General features: G+C 40.4%; 1 protein-coding gene and 1 long non-coding RNA gene across 5 annotated transcripts in view; one reads left to right on the top strand and one right to left on the bottom strand.

The window, feature by feature from the left end:
- Nucleotides 1–27,787, bottom strand: part of SPIN1 (spindlin 1) — a 77,014-nt gene that overhangs the window by 46,613 nt on the left and 2,614 nt on the right. The gene's annotated exons all lie outside the window — the stretch shown is intronic.
- Nucleotides 1,590–15,620, top strand: LOC148107158 (uncharacterized). Its single transcript, XR_015722866.1, has 3 exons — nucleotides 1,590–1,673; nucleotides 12,439–14,310; nucleotides 15,164–15,620. It is a non-coding gene; the product is annotated as an uncharacterized LOC148107158 (long non-coding RNA).

Raw genomic sequence — 27,787 nt, 5'->3', positions numbered from 1 at the left:
ACGTTAGTAAAGAAGCCAATGTACTGTCAAATTTATTTTCATAGTTTTACAACCATTTAAACATAACTCATCTCTATCGTGATCCCTTATTTACCGTGTTCAGAAACACGACAAGAAGGTACCCACGGGCTTCAGCAGACTGCCAAGGGGACCACAGCACAACCACCTGCCTACACCTCGGGCAACAAGAAACTGAAACCTCTCAAGGCCACCTGTAGGCACCATGTAAAGAACGGACAACTCCTGGGAGGGAGGCACTCTTCACTGAGAACACTCCCCTGAAAGCCAGAAAATCAAAACGAAATCTAAAAGAATACCCCAACAAGAACTATCAGGAACCAGGGTTTCTTACAGAAACGGCTACTTCCAGGTCAGGTGCAGGACATACGGGACGAGCCAGGAAGACGGTCCCAGAGGACTGTCAAAAAGTCAGGGGGTTCTCTTAAATTCTGTATGTGACTGAAACTTCCATGACAAGATCTTGCACACACACACTTAGAAGGCAGTGAAGGACGTGATGGTAGCACTCACAGGGGCAGGATATAGGGAGGTAAAGCCCACGTCCCGAACAGCTCAGATCACTGAGAGCAAGGGGCGGCTGAGAGGCTGACGGCTCGGCAAGGACCAGAGGACCAGAACCCCAGGACTCTCAGGGACCATCAAAGGGAGGAGGGGGCTGTGACCCCAGGCTGCTGTGAGCTGGGGTATGGTAGGAAGCCAGGCTAAGAACCGCGGTCTGACTGTAGGTCATCTGTACTCCTAATACGGAGCTGAGGGGGAGCCCAGACTCCCTCAGATGCCTGGCAGAAGCAAGCATAAATCTTCCCTAGGAATACCAGCCCGGACTCCAGATTATTTCAAACAATTTTTAAAATGTAATCTGCATGGGCATACATGTGCACACATACAAACTGGCCTACAAGGAGACAAAAACTGGCAGAAACAACAAATAAGAAGGAAAAAAGCAGACCCACAAAGTTGCTAGGTATTTGGAGTTGCAAAATCATACTTCAAAGTATGCTGGGGAAAGAAAGACATGGAAATATAATTATTAAATAAAAATAAAGGAGCTGTCAGCATCATGCTCCAACGGGTAAGACCTAACAGAGAAACTGGTAGAAAACTTTTTGTTAAAATCAAGGACAGACAGCAAACAGCCTTGAAGTTTCCCTGAGCAGACAGAACCAATTTAGTCATGCAGGCAAAACTGAACCTAGCTTATTTTGCAAGACTGACTGGACCTGGGTCATCCCTCGCTTGTGCCTCTGGAAATCACAAGCAAAACGTGAACTGCTTCCCAAGGTTGGTAGGAGGTAACCACTAACCAGTTCCCTATCACTTAAGAACATTCTAGCATTATGACCAATCCCTGGGAAGAATACACATGAGCTGTTTTATGACCATCTACCCCCCAGCCTCACTCCATGCTCTGGTTTGAGTGCTCCTGGTTTGCAAACTGTTGTCTCAGAGTGTGCATGATAAACTTTTACTAACTGCTACTGCAGTGATTCACTGGTCTTACTTTGGCTATTTTGAGCCTTTGACATTTCATGGGGTCAGGAATGGAATGCAAACAAGACTCCCAGTGACTCTGAGGCCAGACAGCAAACAGGTGCTGGTGCGCTCAGAGCCCACTGAGCTCCCTGCTTTCTCCCCGACCCTGCAATTTTAAGGTACGTCTCCCCGGGTTCTGAGCTCTCCAAGCTTCTTGTGCACACCTGCTTTCTGTCCCTGCTTTGCTTTCTGGTTTCTATTTCCCTTTGTTGAAACTTTTCGGTAAGTCACCCATCCTGTTCAGAGGGGGAAACACATGATTCCCGGTGATTTGGAACAGCTGCTAGAAACGAAGGGCCTCATAGTTAAGGCGTTTTAGGGAATCCAAAGGAGAACAGGCTCCACCTGGTCCTTGGACCAGGCTCTTGGGCCTCTCTCCAAAAACAGGTAAACTTTTGGGTAACCTGGAACTGTAATGGCCATTGCCGGGAACCTTTCTCCAGCTGAGTCCACCTTAGGGGGCACCCGGAAAAGAGGATCCCAAACCTCTGAGACCAACAATGGAATGAATGCTTTGTTTGACTGGTATGCAGAAGCTTCGAAAATACAAAAATGACTTCAAAAACAGTTCTAAAAGGATCCTTACAGCATGCAAATAAAATCTTTAGTAAAATCTTTGGCCATCTGAGCAAACGACCTCAACCTAGTCCATCTGCCAAAAACACAATTTGGATCCAACTGTGCTTCTGAGTTTTGTATCTGACACATGACTAAAATTTTTTGAAACAAAAGCTGTAAGATCTCTATCTGTAGGTTTATGACGCCTACGTCCATGTTGTTGAGGTGATATATTTTTACCACTGCACGGTATTGCCAGAATTAACTTTAAAGGCTCTATTCAATTAGCTTAAAGAAAATTAGGCATTTATATAAATTAAGTATACTCTCAGAAACATAGTACTAATCCAAACACTCTTCAAGTTCATTTGATCTGGGATAAACTCTGATAAATAAAAGCTAGTTTAAGTTTCTTGGTTTAACAAAAACAGGCATGTCTTCAGAGTTACCAATATTGAACGTAATGCAAACTGGAAATTTTCCCACCCAGGTTTACTGATCAAGTAAGCTCATAGTGTCTCTAGGTTACAGAATATATCAACAAGAAAACAATTAAGATGATGGTTAATTATTTAATGTCTAATACAAGCCTGTTAGAAACAGGCAATTTAAATAAATGTAAATAAGAACAAACTTTCTGTTAAACTAATGGATGTTCACTGAATATTTAAATCATTTCCACGTTAGATAAACATTAAATGTTAAACCTGTTTATCTAATTCTGACTTTTTAATTTTTATAGAAACAAAAAATATTTGGCTCTGTTAATAAACATGTTTCATGCCACACTGGAAAGAAATTTTTAAGATTTTATTTATTTATTTGATAGAGAGAGCGCACAAGCAAGGAGAGGTGCAGAGGGAGAAGCAGACTCCCCACTGCTAAGGGAGCCCCATGTGGGACTCGATCCCAGGACCCTGGGATCACAACCTCAGCCAAAGGCAGATGCTTAACCAATGGAGCCACCCAAGCACCCCGAAAAAATTTGAAGCAGGAATTCTGGAATGTATGTATCAGTTTACTAATCTACTAGGATGCTAACATTATGACAGACTGCTCACAACGCCCGCCTCCTGGTTTTCCCCAGAAAGCGAAGTTAAGAGCTGTTAAAAGTTGGAAAAGGGGCTGAGAGTGAAAAATGCACCAGAGAAACCATGAGAACACTTAGAGTAATGGCACAAATTAACTGTGCACACACCGTGTGTCCACAAGGCAGCAGGCACACCCTGCAAAGCAGGGGTGGGGGGGACAGTGGGGCTCCCTAGAGCTTCCTCCTAGTGTGGAGTAATTTACTGTTAACTTCTGTTTCTCAAACTGTGGTTACAGACCCTTAGTGAGTTGTGATCAACATTTATTTAAATAGGAAATATAGGGGCACCTGGGTGGCTCAGTCAGTTGACCATCCAACTCTTGGCTTCAGCCCAGGTCATGATCTCAAGGTCCTGGGATCAAGCCCCAGGTCAGGTTCCATGCTCACTGTGGAGTCAGCTTGAAATTCTTTCTCCCTCTCTCTCTCTTCCCCCCCGACCCTCCCCACTGCTCTCTCTGTAAATAAAATCTTTCAAGAAATAAATAGGAAATATACACATTATTTGTAGCTGCCTATATACATAAATGGATAATATGTATATTCAATTTATATAACCTATAAATTCATTATAAATTTATCTATGGATAACTAAAAGAATTTCAAAAAGTGCCAAGAGTACATGCATGGCATACACTGAAAACAGGAAGTACATGTCAGTTTATTAGACTTTTATTTTACTTATATGGATATATATATATATTTGTATAGTATGTGCTGGGCCAAAATACACATTGTATTTTTTGCTGTGGAATGATCCCACATGTTTGAAAGCCACTGCTTTGATACCACAGTATACTGAGCAACAAAAAGGTCCATGCAGCCAACTGGAAAGACCAATATAAGAACCACCACTCTTTCTGTCCTGCACACACACAGTGACAGCCCCCCAAGACCAGGCTGCAAACACTCTCTGATAGGCTCCCATGTTCTTGCCTTGTGTTTTCAGTTTTGCAGCCAGGCAACAATCTGTATTTAAAAGAATTTCTCCTATTTCTTATAACTACAGTTCACCGTTGAACAACACTGGGGTTGGGACTGCCAGCATTGTCAAAAATCCATGTATAACTTTTGACTCCCCAAAACCTTAACCAGTAATTGCTATTGTTGACTGGAAGCCTTCCCAATCACGTAAATAGTCAGTTAACACATTTTGTATGATACAGGCATAATATGCTGTATTCTTACAATAAAGTAAACTAGAGAAAATGTCATTAAGAAAGTCAGAAGATGGGCGCCTGGGTGGCTCAGTTGGTTGAGCATCTGCCTTCAGCTCAGGTCTTGAGCTAAGTCCTGGGATCGAGTCCCACACTGGGCTCCCTGCTCTGTGGGGAGCCTGCTTCTCCCTCTCCCTCTGTCCCTCTCCCCTGCTTGTGTGTGCGCATGCTCTCTCTCTCTCAAATAAATAAGATCTTTAGGGAAAAAAAAAGTCGTTAAGAAAAGATACTTTTATAGTACTGTCCTATATTATTTACTGAAAAACCCCTGCCCGTGAGGGGACCCGTGCGGTTCAAAGTCCTTGTTCAGGGGCCAACTGAACTTGCAAGGCTGTGAGTTCTGGGGGCAGCTCCCCAGTATTTACAGCTCTGCTATCAGTTTAGAGGTTGCTGACCCACCTTTCAAATCTTGATTCTCCCTCTCAGCAATAATGAGGGATCTGCAGCCCCCACCTGTCCTGTCCCCACCTGTCCTATCACTCCCAGTCCAGCAGAGCAAGGTCAGGAGAAGCCTGCAGACACAATCTCATCCTGTCATCACAAAAGGCACGTGGTTCACGTAAACTATGTACCAGGAATTTATACCCGTTCCATGTAATACACAAACACTTCTGTTATACTCTAAGAGTGAACTCTAACAACTGCCTTGCAAATTTCATTTCTAGGCAAGAGTCATAAGTTTTATAAGTTTTATAAATTGAGAACATCTGAACTAATAAAATTGCAACTGTCAGCAAAAGGTATTTATGTTTACTTATCTTTATGATTTTCATTCCTTAATCCCCATTACCCGCTTCTCCCATCCCCTGCCCACCTCCCCACTGGTGACCAGCATTGGGTTCTCTATGGTAGGTTTGTTCTTTGGTTTGTCTTTTTTCCCCTTTGCTCATTTAACTTCCACATATTAAGTGAAATCGCATGGTGTTTGTCTTTCTCTGACTTATTTCACTTAGCATAATACTCTCTAGTTCCATCCACATCACTGCAAATGGCAAGATTTCATTCCTTTTATGGCTGAGTAATAATCCATAGTATACAAACAGCACCTTCTTTATTCCTTCACCTACTGATGAACGCCTGGGCTGCTTCCATAAATTGGCTACTGTTGATAATGCTGCTGTAAACATTGGGATGCATGTACCCCTCTGAATTAGGACTTTTGTACCCTTTGGGTAAATACTCAGTAGAGCAATTGCTGGATCGTAAGATAGTTCTATTTTTGAGGAAGCTCCCTACTGTTCTCTGGAGTGGCTGCACCAGCTTGCATTCCCACCAACAGTGAAAGGATTCCCCTTTCTCCACAACCTCATCAACACTTGTTTCCTGTGTTTTTTATTTTAGTCATTCTGACTGGTGTGAGGAGATAGCTCATTGTAGTTTTGATTTGCATGTCCCTGATGATGAGTGATACTGAGCATCTTTTCATGGGTCTGTAGAACACGTGGATATCTTCTTCAGAGAAATGTCTGTTCATGTCTGTGTTCATATCCTGTGACTTTACTGAATTCATTTATACTTCCAGTACTTTTCAGTGGAGTCTTAGTGTTTCCTATATATAGTATTATATATATATACTGTGATACATATCATATACCATTTGCAGTCACCTGCACATTGTGAGAGTTTTACTTATTCCACACCAATTTGAATGTCTGTTATTTCTTTTCATTCTGTAACTGCTGTGGTTAGTACATCCAGTACTATGATGAATACAAATGGTGAGAGGAAACATCCTTGTCTTGTTCCTGATCTTAGGGGAAAGGCTTTCAGTTTTTCCCCATTAAGTATGATTTTCAATGTGGGCTTTTCATATATGGCCTTTATTATGTTGAGGTATGTTCCCTTCTCAACCTGCTTTGTTGAGGGCTTTTATCATGAATAGAGGCTGTACTTTGTCAAATGCTTTTTCTGCATCTATAAAATGTTTTTATTCTCTTACCAATGTGAGGTATCACACTGTTTTGCAAATACTGAACCACCCTTGCATCCCAGGAATAAATCCCACTTGATTATGGTGAGTAATTTCTTCAATGTATTGTTGGATACAGTTTGCTACTATCTTGTTGAGGATTTCTGCATCCTTATTCATGAAAGACATTGGCCTGTAGTTTGCTTTTTTCTGGCGTCTTTAACCAGTTCTGCTATCAGGGTGATACTGGCCGCACAGAATGAATTTGGAGGTTTTCCTTCCATTTCTACTTTTTTGGAGTAGTATGAGAACAACAGATATTAATTCTTTACAAGTTTGGTAGAATCCACCTGTGAAACTGTCTGGTACTGGACGTTTATTCTTGGGGAGATTTTTTATTACCAATTCAATCTCCTTGCTGGTGATGAGTCTGTTCAAATTTTCTATTTCTTCCTGCTTCAGTTTTGGTAAGTTATAGGTTTCTAGGAATTTTTACTCATCTCTTCTAAGCTGTCCAATTTGTTGGTATATAATTTTTCATAATATTCTGTTACAACTGTTTGTATTTCTGTGGTGTTGATTGTATTTCTCCTCTCTCATTAGTGATTTTTACTTGGGTTCTTTCTTTTTTAATGAACTTTGTTAGAAGCTTATCAATTTTGTTGATCTTCCCAAAGAACCAGCTCCTAGTTTCAGTGATCTGTTCTACTGGGTTTAAGTTTCTATTCATCATTCATTTCTGTTCAAATCTTTATTATTTCCTTCCATTTGCTAGGTTTGTGTTTTGTTTGTTCTTTTTCTAGTTCCTTTAAGTGTAAGATTATGTTATTGGAGATTTTTCTCACTTCTTAAGGTATCCTGTATTGCTATAGACTTCTTAGAATCACTTTTGCTACATCCCAAAGATTTTGGACCATTGTATTTTCATGTTCATTTCTTTCCTTGTAATTTTATTTATTTTTTTACTTCTTGGATGATCCACTGTTTAACAGAACATTGTTTAACCTCAATGTATTTGTGTTCTTTCCATATTTTTTCTTGTGGTTGATTTCTAGTTTCTTAGCATTGTGGTCAGAAAAGATGCATGGTATGACTTCGATTTGAATTTGAGACTTGTTTTGTGGCCGAATATGTGATCTATTCTGAACAATATTCCACGTTGCACTTGAAAAGAATGTGTATTCTGCTTTTTTAGGATGGACTGTTCTAAATGTGTCTATTAAATCCATCTAGTCCAGCATGACATTCAAAGTTACTGTTTCCTTGTTTTGTTTGGATGATCTGTCCACTGATGTAAGTAGGGCGCTAAAGTCCCCTACTATTATTGTATTACTATCAATTAGTTGCTTTACATGTTAACTTTTATTTATTTGGGTGCTTTCATATTGGATGCATAAATATTTTTAGTTGTTATATCCTCTTGTTGAGTTGTCCCCTTTATTACTATATAGTATCCCTCTTTGTCTCTTTGTTTTAATGTTTATTTTGTCCGATATTAGTACTGCTACCCGGGCTTTCTTTTGACATCCATTTGCATGATAAATATTTCTCCATCCCCTCACTTTCAATTTGCAGATGTCTTTAGATCTGAAGTGTCTTGTAGGCAGCATATAGATGGGTTTGTTTGTTCTTAACCTACTATCACCTTGTGTCTTTTGATTGGAGCATTTAATCCATTTACATTCAAAATAACTACTGATATGTATTGACTTTTTTACTTATTTTGTGGCTGTTTCTATAGATTTTCTCTGATCCTTTCTTCTCTTGCTCTTTCATGGACTATTGGCTTTCTTTAGTGATATACTTGGTTTCTTATCTCTTTTAATATTTCCTTATCTATGACTGGTTTTAGACCTGTAGCTACCATTAGGTTTGTATATGACATATGCATATAGCAGTCTATATTATATTAAATTGATGGTCATTTAAGTTTAAACCCATTCTTGACTCCTCTCCCCCCATTTTAGGTATATGGTATCATATTTTACATCCTTTTATTTTATGAATCCTTTGATTTTTACAGAAATATTCATTTTTACTGCTTTTGGTTTTTTCTTCTTTTCATACTCTCCCTTATGATCTCTCCTTTCCATTCATAGTCCCCTTTGATATGCCTTGTGGGGCTGGTTCAGTGCTCATGAACTCCTTTAGTTTTTGTCTGAGAAACTCTCTCTCTCCTACTCTGAATGATAGCCTTGCAGGATAGAATATTCTTGGCTGCAAATGTTTCTCTTTCAGCACGTTGAATATAACATGCCGCTTCCCTTCTAACCTGCAAACTTTCTGCTGAAAAATCTACTCATAGCCTTATGTGGTTTCCTTGTATATAGCTATCTCCTTCTGCTTTTAAATGTTCTTCTTTATTGCTATATTTTGTCATTTTAATTACTATGTGTCTTGGTGTGGACCTCTTTGGGTTCAATTTTCCAGGGATTCGCTGTGCCTCCTGGATCTGGATGCTTCCTTCCCCAAATTCAGAAAGTTATTGGCTATTATTTCTTCAAATACATTTTCTGCCCCCTTACCTCTCTCTTCTCCTGTGATCCCAAAATGCAAACGTCATTACCTTGTTGCTGCTACTAAGTTCCCGAAGACTTGTCTCAAGGTGCATAATTTTCTCTTCTCTCCTTTGCTAAACTTGGTTACTTTCCTTTACTCTGTCTTCCAGGTCATTAATTTCTTCCTCCCCTTCACCTAGCCTGCTATTCATTCCATCAACTGTACTTTGAATTTCATTTATTGGGTTCTTGATCTGACAGGTTCTTTTTTTATCTCTGTGTCAAGGGTCTCACGATGTCCTCCATTCTTTTCTCAAGTCCAGTAAGTACCTTTATGATCATTACTGTAAATTCCCTATCAAGTATATTACTTCTACCCATTTCACTTTGGTCTCTTGCTGTGGTTTGATCCTGTTCTTTCATCTGGGAGATGTTTCTCGGTCTCATTTTGTCTTTCTAGGTCTGGTTCGGTGTGTTAGGAAAGTCAGTTACTTCTCTTTCTCTTTTTGATAATAGCCTTGTGAAGAAACCTTGTAGTGTCTGGCAGTGCAGTATCCCATTACCCAGGTCCTGGCACTTCAGGGAGTGTCTCCCACGTGTGTTGCGTGTGCTCTGCTATTAAGTCTTGGGCACTTTTTCCTTTAGTTCTGTTGTCTGCAGAGGCTCTCTTTGCCTATTGCTTGTAGTGTTTGGTCCCCAGCGGGGTGGGATGCATTTTAACAAGGAGTGAGGTGGTCTGCTTACAAAATGAGACCTGCACCCGAACACATCATGCAAAATGTGCAGATCAGGAGATGTGGTGTTGGCAGGGTTTGTCTTGGTTTTCTAGGTGAGGGGCCCAGAGCATTGGGACTGATGGGAGTATGACTGGGAAGGGCAGATCTGCCACACCACAGGGTGGGGGGGGGAGGTTCCCTATGATCACGGTCTCCCTGGGCCACACTTCAAAATGAGCAAATCACTCTCCCAGTTGCCACCAGTGTTTTTCAAACTGCTAGTTCTATGCCACATCTGCTCAGGCCGCTGCTGGTCATGCTATCTCTTTAATGATGGGGATTCAGCTTACTAACGCCCTCTCCCTCCAGGTTCTGAGCTAAGCCTGCTAATTTTTAAAATTCCAGGCTTTAAGTCTTGCTGATTACAAGAACTCACAAATTCAGGCCCTCCTGCTTTCAAAGGCAAACATTATGGGGATTCATCCTCCCCACTTCCGGGCTCCCTGGTATGAAAGTCTGTTTACTGCCCTTCTCCTTGCCACCAGCTCCCTCCACACCTCAAATGGCCATAGTCTGTTTTACTCCCAGACCACATCTTCACCCTTCCTACCTTCTTTGATGGGGCATTTTCGCTAACTTTAGTTGTGGAGTTTGACAGTCTTCAGATCATTTTCTCGGTTATTTAGGATGTTGTGTTATCTAGCTGTATCCATGGGACAAGGGAGCCTAAGGCCCTCCTACTCTGCCAACTTGCCAGCAAACCACCAAAAAAGTATTTTTTTACACAGATTTGTACTACTAGAAATAATGATGAAAGAAAATGTATACAAGAACTAGGATCTATGGTTTCTGTTAAGGAAAAAAGATATATAAGGAATGGAGGTGCATTTTTGTTGAAGGAAACAGTTTTATCCTTAAATAAAACAATTATCCCAGAAAAAGGGGGAAAAAAGAAAAAACAGAACAAAACTTAAATAGATATAGAAACTTGGAGAAGATTTGTGGAAAAAGGAATCTTAAAGATATTTTGTGTGTAGTCAAGGTAAGATTAGGATGGAACTATTTAAGTTTAAAAAAAAAAGAAGAAGAAGGGGCTCCTGGGTGGCTCAGGCATTAAGCGTCTGCCTTCGGCTCAGGTCATGATCTTGGAGTCCCGGGATCGAGACCCACATCGGGCTCCCTGCTCAGGGGGGAAGCCTGCTTCTCACTCTCCCACTCCCCCTGCTGGTGTTTCCTCTCCTGCTGTGTCTCTCTCTGTCCAATAAATAAATAAAATCTTAAAAAAAAAAAAAAAAAAAAAGAAGAAGAAGAAGAAAAAGAATTATTTTGTTTTCAAAAGTACCCTACTACAAGATTGGAATTTGGCTTTCTGTTAAATGGACAAGCTTCTTTTTAGACTACTGCTCTGTTCTTAATAAGAAATTACAAAGATTTTTCTCTGCCTTTAATGTAATAACTTACAAGAATAATTTCCTGTGTTCTACATTGTCTTTAACAGGTCTTTCACTTCTTAGAAAAATGTTTTCTCTATTAAAACAGCTAAACTTTGTGGGGGTTTCTTTACATATACTTACCACTGAAATCTTTTCACCGTCACTTTGGTTGAACAGATAATGAAATATGGCTTCACAAAAAACTATAATCCTATTTGATGAAATGTTTTAAAGCATTTGACATTTTTTTTAAGATTTTATTTATTTGACAGAGAAAGAGAGAATACAAGCAGAGGGAATGGCAGACAGAGGTAGAGGGAGAAGCAGGCTCCCACGCTGAGCAAGGAGCCCAAAGAGGGGCTCAGACCCAGAACGCTGGGATGGTGACCTGAGCTGAAGGCAGACACTTACCCAACTGAGCTACCCAGGTGCCCCAAGCTTTTGATGTTTTTAATAAACTTCCCCAAATCAAATTCTGAACAAAGGAAAAAGAAAACATTAATTTAACAATGTAATCTTTTGCTGGTGGAGGATCTTGCCTCAGTGTTGATGGCTGTTAATCCATCAGTGTTGGCAGCTGAAGGCTGGGTGACTATGGTCATTCTTGAAAATAAGACAACCCTGAGGTTTCCCGCATGGATTGACTCTTCTTTCAGGAAAAATTTCTCTGTAGCATGTGGTGCTGTTTGGTAGCATTTTACCCACAAAACTTCTTTCAAAACTGGAGTCCATCCCCTCAAACCCTGCCACTATTTTACAACTACACTGGTGTGATATTCTAAATCCTTTGTTTTTATTTCAACAATCTTCACGGCATCTTCACCAGTAGATTCCATCTCAAGAATCCACTCTCTTTGCTCAACCATAAGAAGCAACTCCTCATCTGTTCAAGTTTTATCATGAGATTCTAGAAGTTCAGTTCCATCTTCAGGCCACACTTCTGAGCCTGGTTCTCTTGCTGTTTCCCCCCACATCTGCAGTGACTTCCTCCACTTAAGTCTTGAACCCCTCAAAGCCATCCATGAGTGTTGGAATCAACTTCTTCCAAACCGCTGTTGATGTTGACATTTTGGCCTCTTCCCATGAATCACAACGTTTTTTACGGCATCTAGAGTAGTGAGCCCTTGCCAGAAGTTTTCAGTTGATTTTGCCCAGACCCATCAGAGAATCACTATCTATGGCAGCTATAACCTTACGAAAGGTATTTCTTCAATACTTAAAGTTAAAATTACTCCTTAATCTATGGGCTACAGGATGGATGTTGTATTACCAGCATGAAAACATAAATCTCATTGGATATCCCCATCAGAGCTCATGGGTGACCAGGTGCACTGTCAACAAGCAGTTATTTATATTTTGAAAGGAGACTTTTTTCCTTGACAGGTCTTAGCAGTAGACTTAAAATACTCTATAAACCATGTTGTACACAGACATACTAACCCCAGGTTTCTTTGTTCCATTTCCAGAGCATGGACAGAATACACTCCGCATACTTAAGATCCCTAAGATTTTCAAAATGGTAGATGACCACTGGCTTCAACCTAAAGTCACCAGCTGCATTAGTCCCTAACAAGATAGTGACTTCTCTCCAGCTATGAAAGTCCTAGATAACATCCTTCACTTTAAAGCTAGTTCACCGATACTAAACATGTTGTTTAACGGAGATCTCTTCAGTAAATCTCTCAGCTAGACCTTCTGGATCACTTGCTACAGCATCTACATCAGTACCTCCTGCTTCACCGTGCATTTTTATGTCACAGAGACAGTTTCTTTCCTGAGGCCTCACGAAACCACCTCTGCTAGCTTCAAACTTCTGCAGCTTCCTCGCCCCGTTCAGCCTTCTTGGAATTGAAGAGTCAGGGCCTTGCTCTGGGTGAAACTCTGGCTGAATGGAATGTTGTAGCTGGCTTGATCATCTATCCAGACCAAACTTCCTCCATATCAGCAATAAGGCTGTTTCACTTTCTTATCATTTGTGTGTTCACTGGAGTAGCACTTTCAATTTCCTTCAAAAACCTCCTTTGCAATCAAAACTTGGTTAACTGGTGAAAGAGGCCTAGGTTTCAGCCCATCTTAGCTTTCAACATGCCTTCCTCACTAAGCTCAATCATTTCTAGCTTTTGATTGAAAGGGAGAGCCATGTGACTCTTCCTTTTGGTTGAACACGTAGAGATTATAGGGCTAGTAGTTGGTCTAATTTCAATACCGTTGTGTCTCAGGGGAGAGCAAGAGATGGGGGAACAGCCAGACAGTGGAGCAGTCAGAACATGCAAAACATTTATCAATTAGGCTGACCGCCTTATTTGTGCATGGTTTACAGAACCCCAAAACAATTACAATAGTAAAATCAAAGATCAATGGTAACAGATCACCACCACAAGTATCACATTAATGAAAATGTATGAAATACCGTGAGAATTATCAAAATCTGACATAGAGACACAAACCAAGTGAATACTGTTTAAAAAATGGCACCAGGGCACCTAGCTGGCTCAATCAGTAGAACATGCAACTTGGGGTTGGGGGTTTGAACCTCACAATGGGTACAGAGTACTTTAAAAAATAAACTCTTTTTGGCGCGCCTGGGTGGCTCAGTCGTTAAGCGTCTGCCTTCCGCTCAGGGTGTGATCCTGGCATTCTGGGATCGAGCCCCACATCAGGCTCCTTCGCTGGGAGCCTGCTTCTTCCTCTCCCACTCCCCCTGCTTGTGTTCCCTCTCTCGCTGGCTGTCTCTCTCTCTGTCAAATAAGTAAATAAAATCTTTAAAATAAATAAATAAATAAAAATTAAAAAATTAAAAAAAACTTTTTAAAAAAGAAAAAAAAATGGTGCCAACAGACTCAACAAAGGATTGCCACAAACCTTCAATCTGCCAAAAAGAAGAAAAGAAAAAAAAAAAAAAACACGTATCTGCAAAGCACAATAAAATGAAGTGCACTGAAACAGGTATGGCAAGCATTATCAAATAAAAATCTAACCCTTCTTTTTTGATGTACTTACATATATACATTATAAATGTTCCGGAAATTATACGGAAATCTTAAAAATCTGAAATGTCTTGGCACACGTTGTAAGCTTTCATTTCAGCTATTGTCTTGCTGTATAATACAAAAAATAATCAAACCCCCCTGTCGATTACATTATAATAATGTCTCATCTGACCTTTAACCATCACCAAATTTTAAGTCTTTTGTCACAGTTATTGTTTTACTCGGATGCTTGTACAAAACTGTGCCTACAAAAATGCTTCATCTTCAAGGAAATTCATGGAAAAGACCCTGACAAGTGCTCCAGAATAAAGATTTCTGAAACTCTTAAAATCATAAAACTGAACTGGGGTAAGAATTTCTAAAACTCTGATGCAAAAACTGATGAATTCATAAAACTATTAACAAAAGACAAAAAAGTAATTACAGGAGGCTGGATAAGCTGATAAAGATGACCATGATTGTTATGACATTGCTGGCTCTTTAATGTTTTGATTTCCTGATTTAAAGGACCCCCTTTTCTTCTCTCTTTTAAGCTTTCTATGACTTAGCAGCAACTTAGTAACATATATCTTTATAACAAAGGTTGACAATGTACGTGTCTGCATAAGTTCAGTAAGAATCTGTTCTGCCGGGTCGCCTGAGTGGCTCAGTTGGTTACGTGTCTGCCTTCAGCTCAGGTAATGATGTCGAGCCCTGTATCAGGCTCCCTGCTCAGAGGGGAGTCAGCTTCTCCCTCTCCCCCTCCTCCTGCCTGTGTGCACTCTCCCTCAAATAAAATCTTAAAAAAAAAAAAAAAAAAGTCTGTTCTCCCTATGACAGGAAACAATTAGACAAGTCCTTGGCTTGGCTTTTTAGCCTAAAGAGACTTTTAAAGTTCAATCTGAGACTCCTTATGAAAAGCTCCAGCGAAGCAGATTTAAAAAGAGCCTTCATGGTCAAAACCCTATTATTCCTGCACTTACACAAATAATCAAGACAAGTTTATCAAAACTAGACTTAATCTGCAAGATTAGTCTTACATTCTTATTTTTAATAGAAATGGAAATGATATAAAGAGATAAAGTATATCAAATAATACACCTTTATGGATATCAAATTACAGTCTGTTAATTGTTTCCTACCAGTGAACTGAATTCTAGTTTCCTCTACTATGTGGCTAGGTAGGACTCTCTAACATTTCCAATTTTCTCCCACTTTTTAGACACGGAATCGCCATGGAACTAAAACGGACTCTTTCCTAAAGCCATGTAAGCTAAAGCTGGACAACCTGATAGCAACTTCAGAGGAACCACACTGCTCATGTGTGGGCAGTTTTCATGCCTGTTGCTATGAGGCTGCTCAGGAAGATCACCGAGAACACTGTTGCTGCAAACCAGGAAAATCTGTCAGGTTGCCACTATCTGCCCTCACTCCATCTGAAGATGCTCAGAACCCTACATTTAGCAACCTCAACTGGGGGCGCCTGGGGGCTCAGTCGTTAAGCGTCTGCTTTCAGCTCAGGTCATGATCCTAGCATTCTGGGATCGAGACCCGAATCGGGCTCCCTGCTCAGCAGGAAGCCTGCTTCTCCCTCTCCCACTGCCCCCCCCCCTGCTCGTGTTCCCTCTCTCTCTGTCAAATAAATAAATAAAATCTTAAAAAAAAAAAAAAGAAACAAACCTCAACTGGCTGCTCGTCAAATTCACAGAACAGAATTTTTAATTTGCTCAAACTACTAAACTTTTTTTTTGTTCCCATAGAAGTGACTCTCGTTAAACTACCTGATCAATCTCATCTTAAAGAGGCCTAATTTACAGGGAAGCCCCCCCGCAACACCACCTTCTGAAATACAACACCCTCTCGTTCATCCTGTCCTACATATTCTGAACATATAAGTGTTTGCTTATACATTATGCTGTGCTCTACATAATCATTTAAAAAATGTCAACTGACTTAGGTAAAACCTGAATCTGATTATAACCCATCTGATTTATTTGACTGGTTAAATATTAGCTCCTGGGAATCCCAGCTCTGGGAAATTTTTCAATCTTTGGCTATTGCTCTCCTCACAGTCATCATATTAACCCATCTAGTGCACGGCAATCTCTTGAAGAAGTTTTAAATGCCTATCGGCAGCCACTCACATGACAAATACCATCCATCAGGATGAACAACTGAATGATATCAACAATAACCACATGAATGATAAAGACAGTGAGTACACGGACCTCCAGCCTGATGACTCAACTAATGGAAACAGCAAATGTGCTTATTCTTCTGCCTGACTACATCAGCGGCAGTAACCAGGAACATTATAATGGCTGGTCATACTCTCAGCCTGCTAAGTGAATGACCAAAAGGTGGGAACTGTTGAAATCAAAGACAGGCAGAGACCAGCCTTGAAGATCCCCTGAGCAGACAGAACCAGTTTAGTCATGCAGGCAAAGCTTTATTCAGCTTACTTGGCAAGGCTAACTTGATCTGGACCATTCCACTCCTGTGCCTCTGAAAAATCACAAGCAAAACTTGAAGTGTTTCCCAAGGTTGATATGAGGTAACTGCTGATCGATTCCATACCATTTAAGAAAATTCTAATACTGTAACTAATCACTCTACAAGTTACACTGTCACTGCCTTCTCACTATATATGCTTCTTTATAATAATATACCCCTAACCCTCATTCTATGTTGACTTCAGTGCTTCTCGTTTGAAACTCTATCTTTGGTGTGTGCACAACAAACTTTTACTAATTAACACTTCAGTTATTCACTAGTTGTACTCTAGCTATTCCGAACCTTTGACGATATCAAAGAACAGAATTTTCCAGAAGTGAAAACAGCACAGAAAATTCAATGGATGACATTCACAGTAGGCTAATCTTGTTAAAAATTAGTGAACAAAGAGAGATTAGAAGAAAATATCCTGAATGAAGCACGGAGAGGATAAGAAACTGAGAGGCTCTAATATGCTTTCAGTGGATTCTGAGAAGGGGGTGTTAGGCAGGCAGCAGAAACACTTCAAAAGATGGTGCCTACAAACTTTTCAAAAGAATGAAAACAACTTCAATACAGATTTAATTACACCTACAAAAACAAAATATATATAAAAAGAAATACATACCTACAGACATCACAGTAAAACTGTTGAAAACTAAAGACCAAAAAACCCCATAAAAGTCTTAAGTAAAAAAAGACAAACTCCAGGCGCCTGGGTGGCTCAGCCAGTTAAGCATTTGCCTTCGATTCAGGTCATGATCCCAGAGTCCTAGGTTCGAGTCCCACATCGGGCTCCTTGTTCAGTGGGGAGCCTGCTTCTCCCTCTCCCTCTGCCTGCGCCCCCTGCTTGTGCTCTCGCTGTCAAGTAAATAAAATCTTAAAAAAAAAAGAAAGAAAGAAAGAAATTCTACTCATGGGAGTAAATATCAAACTGACAGCTTACTTCTCCCAGAAAGAAGAGAAACCGAGTATGTAATTCAGGAGCTTCTTTCAACAACCTTAAAAGAAAATCAACAAGTTAGGCAATTCAATACACATCAAAATTATCCCCTGGAAAAAAATCAACTTGTGAAATTTTTAGCTAACATAATCAGAGAATTCACTATTAGCAGTCATACAACAAGTGAGAAACACAAAGGGTTCCTCAGGCATAAGGACAATGTTCAAAGATGAAGGACTGGAATTACAGCAATGAATGAAGAACAATGAGAAAGATAAATCTAAATGGTTATTGATTATAAAATTAATAATTTCCTAGGATAAAATAAATACAGAATTAAAGGAGCACAAGTGGCATATAAGTGAAAAATGAGATAAATGGAGTTTAAGTGCCCACAAAGAGAGGGAAATAACCAAATATTACATTTTGAGAAGTCAAAAGCAACAGGTGTTTTAATAACTTCCAAGTTAACAAAAGAAAAAAAAGCATCCAAAGAAAAACAAAAAAGGAGAGAAGGAAGCACAATGAACAAGTATAATAAAGAGAAAATACTTATTAAGATAAAATTTAATCCCAACTATGTCAGTGATTTTGTCAAGTGTCAACAGACCAAATGTTCCAAATGTAAGAAATATTGTCAGGCTAGATTATTTAAATTCCAACTATACACTGATGACAACAGACTCATTCAAAAATATAAATACACAGAAAGTATGAAAATAAAAGATAAAAAAAAGACATACATTATACATATTAACCAGAGAAAAGATAGTGCAGCTGCATTAATATTCAGCTAAATAAACTTTATCCTAACACTGCTTTTGTCTTAAAGAGGGACACTTAATAATTTTTAAAACCTCAACTGATAAGGAAGACATACAACTCTAAACATGTATGCACCTAACAACATATCCTCCAAATACATAAAGCAAAAACTATCAAAACTAAGGAGGAATGAACAAATGCAAGTTCACAGTATTAATACATTTCTGTTGCTAAGCAATACAACCAGTAAACTAAAAGGAAAAACTAAGAAGGATGTTAAACTCCACATGACTAACCAAGTTGAACCAACATATATAGACACTGCATCCAACAAACACAGAAACACATTCTTTCCAAGCACACAGTGGACATTTACAAAATTCATTATATCCTGGGCCATAGAGCAAGCTTCAAAAATTTCATAAGCTTTTAAACAGTGTTCTGACCACAACAGAATTAAGACAGAAACATAGGCAGAGGGGCACCTGGGTGGCTCAGTAGGTTAAGTATCTGCCTTCAGCTCACATCATGATCCCAGAGTCCCAGGATCAAGCCCCACATCAGCTCCCTGCTCAGCAGGGAGTCTGCTCCCCCCTCTGCCCTTCGCCATACTCATGTGCACGTGTTCTCACACTCTCCCTCTCTCATAAATAAATTCTTAAAAAATATATATAGGCAGAGCAGAGAAGATTCTCTGAGCAGTGAAACCACTGTGTATGACGCTATAATGGTGGATACATACCACACATTTAGCAAAACTCATAGACTATACACCACCAACAGTAAATACTAACATAAAACTATGGACTTAGAATGGCGATGATGTGTCAACAAAGGTTCAGTGACTGTAACAAACAAATGTACAACCTAGTGCAGGATGTTGACAATGGGGGAGGCTGGGGGGTGGTAAGGGGATCAGGAGGTACAGGAGAACTCTGTAATTTCTGCTCAATTTTTCTGTGAACTTAAAACTGCTCTTAAAGGGGCGCCTGGGTGGCACAGCGGTTGGGCGTCTGCCTTCGGCTCAGGGCGTGATCCTGGCGTTCTGGGTTCGAGCCCCACATCAGGCTCCTCCGCTATGAGCCTGCTCCTTCCTCTCCCACTCCCCCTGCTTGTGTTCCCTCTCTCGCTGGCTGTCTCTATCTCTGTTAAATAAATAAATGAAATCTATAAAAAAAAAATAATAAAATAAAATAAAATAAAATAAAATAAAATAAAATAAAATAAAATAAAACTGCTCTTAAAAATAAAGTCTATTTTTTAAAAAGATTTATCTGTCAGGTTATGTTAAGTATGCTTTGGTTACAAACCCCAGAAATCTTAGTTAAGAAAACTTAACCCAAAATAATTCCCACTTCCCACCCCTGCCTGCCCACTCCTCCCTCCTCGTTTCTCCCCCCCACCCTGCTTTCTGCTCACTGTAGACACATAAAAGACCAGCACTGCAGGAAGATCCATCTGGAAACGTGATCACTGGCAAGAGAAAAGGGATGTGGCAAATCTCACCACTGCTCTTGAAGTTTATGTGATGAGTCTCTTCTGCTCACATTTCACTGACCAAGATAAACACATGGCCACATCTAACTCAAGAAGCAGGAACCAGATACTACCACACGTCCACTGCAATGTCTAAAATTACAAAGACCAACAATACCAAATATTGGTGAGGATGTAGAGCCACAAGGATGTATTTATTCATTGTACTAGAAATAGAAACTGATATATCCACTTTGGAAAACTTTGGCATTATCTACTAATATTGAACACAGACCTAATATATGACCCAGCAATTCTACTCCTAAATGTACTGAACACAAAAGTATGCAAGAAACATGTACCTGAAAGTTCACAGCAAGTCCACTCATGTGAGCCCTCTGACAGCCATGAAAATGAGCCTCTGGCATCACCTACCATGGAGAGCTGCTCCACTCTGAACTCACCAACACATTCCACACCAGCACCACACTTCCCACAGGCTGTTTCCAGCCAATGACCAGCCACAGGTAGAATACTAAAGCAAGCTTATTCCTGCAGGAAGACTTTTCTCTGGCCTTGCTTAAACTTTCTTCAGACTTTGCCTCCAAACATTCTTCATCCCTTCCTCCTCCACATGCAGCAGACCTCCAAAGTGCTGACAATGCCCACACATGTATTTCCCCCACTATATCTAAATCTGATCCAAACTTGGGATGTCTGGTTGGTTCAGTTAAGCATCTGCCTTCAGCTCAGGACATGATCCCAGGGTTCTGGGGTCAAGCCCTGCATTGGCTCCCAACTCAGTGGGGAGTCTGCTTCTCCCTCTCCCTCTGCCCCTTCCCCCTCTGTGCGCTCGCTCGCGTGCGCTCTCTCTCTCTCTCTCTCTCTCTCTCGTAAGACCTTTTAAATAAACAAATAAACAAACAAACCTGATCCAAATTTATTGTCCACTGGTTCTTGGGAGACCTGAACTAACAGTCTCAAACTGGGAACATCCAATGTTTATCAACAAGAGAATAAAGGCCCATGAATAGTACAATTCATACATGAAAGAGAAACTACAACTCTAGTGACCACATAAATGAAATTCATGATGAACAGTTCCACAGTGTGTCACACAATAACTGTGCCACTACTTCTATACACCTCTCTCTCTCTCTCTCTCTCACACACACACACACACACAGAGCTAGACTCTGAAGTCGAGAGTCCTCAAACCTAAGGTAAATCTGCTACTATTAACTCAGATTAAGCTATTTAGAGACAAACTGCTACTATGTTAGCCAGAGCCCTCCTCTCACCTTCCTCCATCAGCCCGCCCCCAGAATTAACCAATTATAAGACTGCTATGATTCTAACATACCCTTATGCAAATACTTAAAGCATAGACAGAAGACAAATATCTTAAAGTACACACACAGAAGCAAGAACATAGTTCTATAATTCGCTTCTTACTAAATATTTTGTTTCCCACACAGTACAGTAAAATTTTCCTTATTTGTAATAGTTACAAGACATTCCAGTGTATGGATATAAAATTCACTTATTTTGCCCTAACCCCAATATTGGACAGGTGTTTCAAATTTGTCATATCACAAATACTACTATTATGAAAAATCTTACACTTACATTTGTATACTCATGCAAATGCATCTATACAACAAATTCCTATCAGTGGAACCACTAAGCCAAACAGTATGAGCGTTTAAAAATGTCAATATAGGGGCGCCTGGGTGGCGCAGCGGTTAAGTGTCTGCCTTCGGCTCAGGGCGTGATCCCGGCGTTCCGGGATCAAGTCCCACATCAGGCTCCTCCGCTAGGAGCCTGCTTCTTCCTCTCCCACTCCCCCTGCTTGTGTTCCCTCTCTCACTGGCTGTCTCTGTCAAATAAATAAATAAAATCTTTAAATAAATAAATAAATAAATAAATAAAAACGTCAATATAGGGTCGCCTCAGTGGCTCAGTCAGTTAAGCATCAGACTCTCGGTTTCTGCTTAGGTCATGATCTCAAGGTTCTGGGATCAAGCCCTGTGTCAAACTCTGCACTCAGCAGGGAGTCTGCTTGAGATTCTCTCCCTCTGTCCCTCCTCCACTCTCTAAAATAAAATCTTTTTTTGAAAGTGTCTAAATATAGTGAAACTACTTTCCAAAGAGGTTCTATGAAATTGCAGCCGCAAAAAACACACAATTTATTGAAAACCTATGTATACTTTAGGTGAATCTTACTTTATTAGACTAACATCTTAGAAATTACAAAAAGTGGGACGCCTGGGTGGCTCAGTCGGTTAAGCATCTGCCTTCACCTCAGGTCATGATCCCAGGGTCCTGAAATCGAGTCCCGCATCGGGCTCCTTACTCAGCAGAGAGCCTGCTTCTCCCTCTGCCCCTCCCCCCTGCTTGTGCATTCTCTCTCTCTGTGACAAATAAATAAATGATCTTTGAAAGAAAGTTATAAAAAATAGTTATAAATGGAAGTTCATAGGATCACTTCTTTTACTGAATCAATTTAAAGAAAAAACTTTACAGGATTAAACAATACCAGAGTAAGCCAAAGAAATTACTGTTAGGTGCAATCCAAATACTAATTCTAAATTAAAACAAGACCATTCCAGGGCACCTGGATGGCTCAGTCGGTTGAGCATCCGACTCTTGATTTCAGCTCAGGTCATAATCTCAGGGTCAAAGGATGGAGCCCCAAGCTGGGCTCCATGATGGGGGCGGGGGGTTGCTGGAGATTGGCTCTTCCTCTCCCCCTGCTTGCTCGGTCTAGAGAAAAATAAATAAATAGATCTTTAAAAAAATAAATAAATATGGAGCGCCTGGGTGGTTAAGCATCTGCCTTCGGCTCAGGTCATGACCCTGCTCAGCAGGGAATCTGCTGCTCCTTCTGCCCCTCACCCCACTCACACTCTCTCACAAATAAATATAAAAATATTTTTAAAAAATAATAAAATAAAATAAAACAAGACCATTGCACAGACATGCCACCCCAGGAGCCCACTATCACCACTGCATTTACAGATCCTGCAGTTCCCACTGAGAAGAGTGACCAGAGCTCTTCAAGATACTGGGGCTCCCCTTGCAACTACAATATAAGCCATGAGCTCTGAATCCTCCCAGGGTGAGTGAGGTCTTTCACAACAAAGCGGCTCCAACATTCCAATCTCCCTAAACCTCTGGATGCCTTCTTCCTCCACAGTATCTGGCTTCTCCGCTTTGCTTAGACAGACCACGTTTCTATTTGTTTCAGGAAGTAAAGCAGCACTCTAATTCCTCGAGCTACACAAAACTGATCCAGAATGCCTGCTTATAAGCCGGTATCAACAAATTCAGCCTAACCCACGTTCTTCACGCCCCTTCCACCATTATCCCACACCCTTAAGATCCATTCCCACAAATACCCCCCAAGTCCTACCAATATGGTGGCAAACCAGGCAATCTTTTGGGTCTCCTCATGAGTCACACTCTATACCTCCTACTTTGGGGCCTGCTGGGGCGATCCTTGGGGGAGGGTGAGCAATTACAGGTTTGCCAGGCAAAGGGAGATTAAGTTCCTCACACAGGGGCTGGAAAAGCTGCTTCTACTGGCAAAGTTAGCACAGCAGAATTTAGGTTTCCAGCTTAACCGGGATCTGACCATATGTTTCCTAATCCAATTTTTAGGATTCCACTCCTTATCAATCAATGTTCTTGCTTATGAATTTGGAATTCAATCTGCATTTTTTTAAGGCAGTCGCAGAAACTTTCAGGCGCCTTATGTGGAACCTGAGTTGGAATTTAAAACCCTGAGCTCATCACTTTGCTTTGTAACGTTTTAACTTGGCTAGACTGAACCGCATTTCCCAGAACTTCCTTTTCCATTGGTTTCTAGTTTGGGCCACAAGAAAGCTTCTGGTACAGCAGGCAGAGAGTGTAGCCCATCTGTAGCCTGCGTCCGCGGGCCTGCTGGTTCCCCTCACCGAGGCCAGTTAGGGCTGGCCTTGCAAGGCTGCTGCAGTGGCTCGTCTTTTCCCCAGGTTCCCTGAGTCCTACCTCTTGGGCCATGTGTGCGGTCAGCTCCGAGACTAAAGTCAGAGGCAACAGAACAGACACAACTTTTAATCTGTCCCGTAGAGCAAACCAGACATAACTACACAGCATCCATCTCTCTCCTTAGACAACTGCCCAGGAGGGCTTGAGTCCTCAACAACCCAGGCACTAAGCTGAGAACTAGGAAAGTAATTATAGGCAAAAACAGGAGCAGTCTCTGCTTTCACAAAGCTCAACCTTCCAGAGAAAATGAAAATTCACTAAGTTACATTAATTTACACTGTGATTTTGTTAAGTAGCAGTAAGGACAGTAGTGTCTGTAAGACAACTTGAAGTCAAGAAAAAAACTCAAGAACTTCAGAAAATTGATGGCTGTTGCAATGTACGATGGATATACAGAGTTGTTTAGACTATTCTCTTTATCATGAAAATCTGCAAACTCACACGAACAATCTCATGAAAAGGTGATGCTTGAGACAAACTCTAAAGGAAAACTAGGGAGAACTGAAATAGGACAAAAAAAACAAAACATTTCAGGCAGAGGAGAAAGAAACAGTGCCACATGCCCTGTGACAAAGGTGCTGGGCACAGAAGAATGACAGGCATGGCTGGAGCAAGGAGAGCAAGGGGAGATGTGGTGCAAGGTGAGGCTGAGACTCCAAAGGACAGAAATTATGGATGCCCTTGGGATCATGTTACTAAATACAGTACTTAAAGCCATTGAGAGCTTTAAGTAAAAGGGTGACATAATCAGATCCACCTTTTTAATCTCTAATTTTTTGACACTAAACAAATTTCAAACACATTTATCTTTTACCCAATAATCTCACTATCTTAAAGCTAAACGTGCACAAATACAAAAAACGTATATCCACAAGGTTATTCCCTGCAGCAACATTTACAACAGCAACAGAATATTAACAGCCCATATTCATCATCGGGAAACTACAAACACAAAAGAATGGAAAAGAGCTTATATAAAGCAATCTCCAGAACATATTAAGTAAAAAAGAAAGAACAGTGTTCAGTTCTACCGTCTGTTTAAAAATGAAAAGGAAATAAAAATATGTGTCTGTGCTTCTATTTGCAGAAGAAACCGGAAACAGAAATAGGGCACTATGGAAATGGTGCAGGGACAGCAACGGGAAGACTACGAACATACCTCTGTAACACAGCTTTGACTTTGGAACTACATACACGTTTTACATACTAAAATTAAAAAAAAAAATTAAACAAAAAATTAATGCAATCATTAAGTCCTGAAGATTTCACACAAATAAACCAAACTAATAATTAAACTGGTAACATTATCAGAAAGAAAATATTTTCAGATCATTTTATCCTTCAGAACGTCAACTGCGCATCCTTACGTGGATACATTTTAAGGACTTTTAAGAACGGAAGAACTGTTATTGGCCTTTTCCAACATCATTTATATACTGCAGAACAAGGGAAGTAATGTTGCAAAGAATGCAAATCTTCAACGTTAGAGAAAAAAGGATAAACTCAAAGTAATAGCTCTGCAATGTTAAATTTAAATTGAAAATATCAATACAAAATCAAATTTTATGTATTTCCCACATCTGTCCCATGAAAGTAGAGGCATCCCACTAACAATACAGACACACTGCACCAGATTTTGGTATCTAAATTCCAACCCCCAATAAAAAGAGCTAAAAAAACTGGCTGATCAGGAAAGCACAAAGTCTTAGACATCTAGTATCAGAAAGCAAGAAATGGTTCAAAGATTAATGAGGTGGCATCCCAGGGAAGAGATCCAGCTTGAAGAGACTGCACCATGACCAAGTGAGGACAAGCTGAAGAAAAAGAATGAGGACTACTTGATTAAAACACACTGAATACACAAAAATCCACAGGTCCACAGTGGTTTCAAAAACAGAAAAAAGTGAAAAGAAACTCACAACAACCCAACCCTGTACACAGAAAAAAGGACTTTCTGATCACTTGTCAGGACTTAATTAATACTAAGATATATAACTAGTTAATATATAAACATACAGTCACATATAAATCTATAAACATAGATTCATGTATCTAGATTACCAGAGCTCATTTACAGATAAACACACAGGCCAAAAACAGGTCCAAAAATTACACCTATGCTGTAAGAATATAACTATAAGCAAACTGAACTTATTATAAACAAATACAATCTAGGTTTTTTTAAAAAAAAATTGTTCTACCTTTTTTATTTTTATTTATTTAAGCCATCTCCACACCCAACGTGGGGCCTGAACTCATGACCCAGAGATCAAGAGTCACATGCTCTTCCGACTAAGCCAGCCAGGCGTCCCTGCCCTTTTTTTTTTTTTTAAAGACATTACTATGATCTAAAAATATCTAAAATGGTGTAAAAAGTGCTTTCCTAGTCTACTTACACTGTCAACACGTGGATAAAACAACATTCATGTTGAATGGATCTTTCTCCCTCCACTCCTCCCACCCCCAAACTCAACACATTTAACATTCTAGAGACTCCAGACCACTTCCCCTTGTCCCAAATGACTTCATCCATCACCTCCCACAGGCTGGACTAGACATCCTGTGCCGGCAGATTCCTTCAGTGCACCTTTCGTGCTGCTTACTGCCTTCCAAAGGCTTTCCTCACACACAGGATAAACACCAGCTGCCTTGACGGGATACACAGAATTATGTAAAATCTGGCCCCAAATTCATGCTACACAGCCATACCAAACTAAAGGTGGTGTCAGCATGGTAATGTCGTCATCACCATCACCATCACCATCATCGGTACCCATGGGGCACCTACTACAGAGCCCTAGAAGCTTACATTTGATGACATAGGTGTTCTCATCCTGTTCAACAGATAAACACACTCACAGAAGTAAACGCTAACACGGGGCAATATTTGGCTGGGATTCAAATCCAAAATGGTCTCAGACACCCTCCACACGCCTCTGCTGCTCCTGTCCCTCTACCTAGACGACTTTGCTCTCCTGCTCTACACTCCTGACCCTGCTGGAGCATTGCCTTCTCTTCCAGATGCTCTCCGCATTGAATTCCCTCATCACGTGCATGCATACCTTCCCTACCAGACTGTAAGGTCTACGAGGCCGCGCATCTTTATGTATTTGCCCACACATGACTCATTTTTGTAAGAACTTACGGCAATTTTAAGGCCATAAGCACCCAACAAAGAAATAAAAATTACATTGAATACTGGAACACAAACTGTTGAATACTGTTCACCTCAACATTAAATACATCATGCTAGTAACTACAGCAAAGTTCAAAAGCAGGAAGGAAGGAAATCAACAATGACTGGCAGTAGCTAATGCATTTCAGGAACCCTACAAATCCACTTAATTCTCGCGATAGCCTCAGAGGACACGAATCCTCCCAGTCTACAGCTGAGAAATGGCAAGTCCACGAGGCTGGGAGGGATCTGCTGCATGGCTTCAGACCAGCACCGAGTGGGGCTGCATTTCCACCCAGACTCTCCGGAGCTGAAGGCAACGCTACCTCCAGGGCCAACTCCAGAGCGCATGGCCTTTTCACAAAGACCACAATGTCTGCCAGACCGAACAAAATACTTGGGCAAAATAACTGCTTCCCTCTTCCAAGTTGTTCTCATTCAAGGAACAGGGAAAGAAAACATTTAATTAAGCATCAATAAATATAAGGAAGTATTTACATAGATACGTATTAACTGCTTTCTCAGCAAATCAAGACCCTGCTAACAGCTAAACCAGAAGAAATACTCAACAACATTATTTTTAGTCTGTAAATAACCCATGAGATTAATTCTTCAGAAACAGTATCCTTACCACGTATTTTTAATGTACCAGGAAAAAAACGCTAACAATTAAGGAGTGCAGCAAGTCAAGTTATGAGTGTGTGGGCAATCAAGTGAAGTCACTGGGAAGTGAAAACACTGTAATTAAATTTCTCCACTTACAACTTCAAATTAATAATTCTCATATCTTAAGACTAAGAGCAGATTTGAGATACTGTCCATGAGATGCACAGGCACTCAGAAACCACACCAACCTCCCAGTTCACAATGAAGGCACAGGTACCACTACCCAAGATGCACTGCGAGGACAGCAACGACCAACGTTTCATTGTTACCTGGATTTCATGGATGCTGAAACAAAA

The sequence above is a fragment of the Ursus americanus genome, chromosome 34 (assembly GCF_024610735.1).
Source record: "Ursus americanus isolate L20-20 chromosome 34, mUrsAme1.1.p, whole genome shotgun sequence".
Lineage (NCBI taxonomy): Eukaryota > Metazoa > Chordata > Mammalia > Carnivora > Ursidae > Ursus > Ursus americanus.
This window is presented reverse-complemented; position numbering and strand designations above follow the sequence as displayed.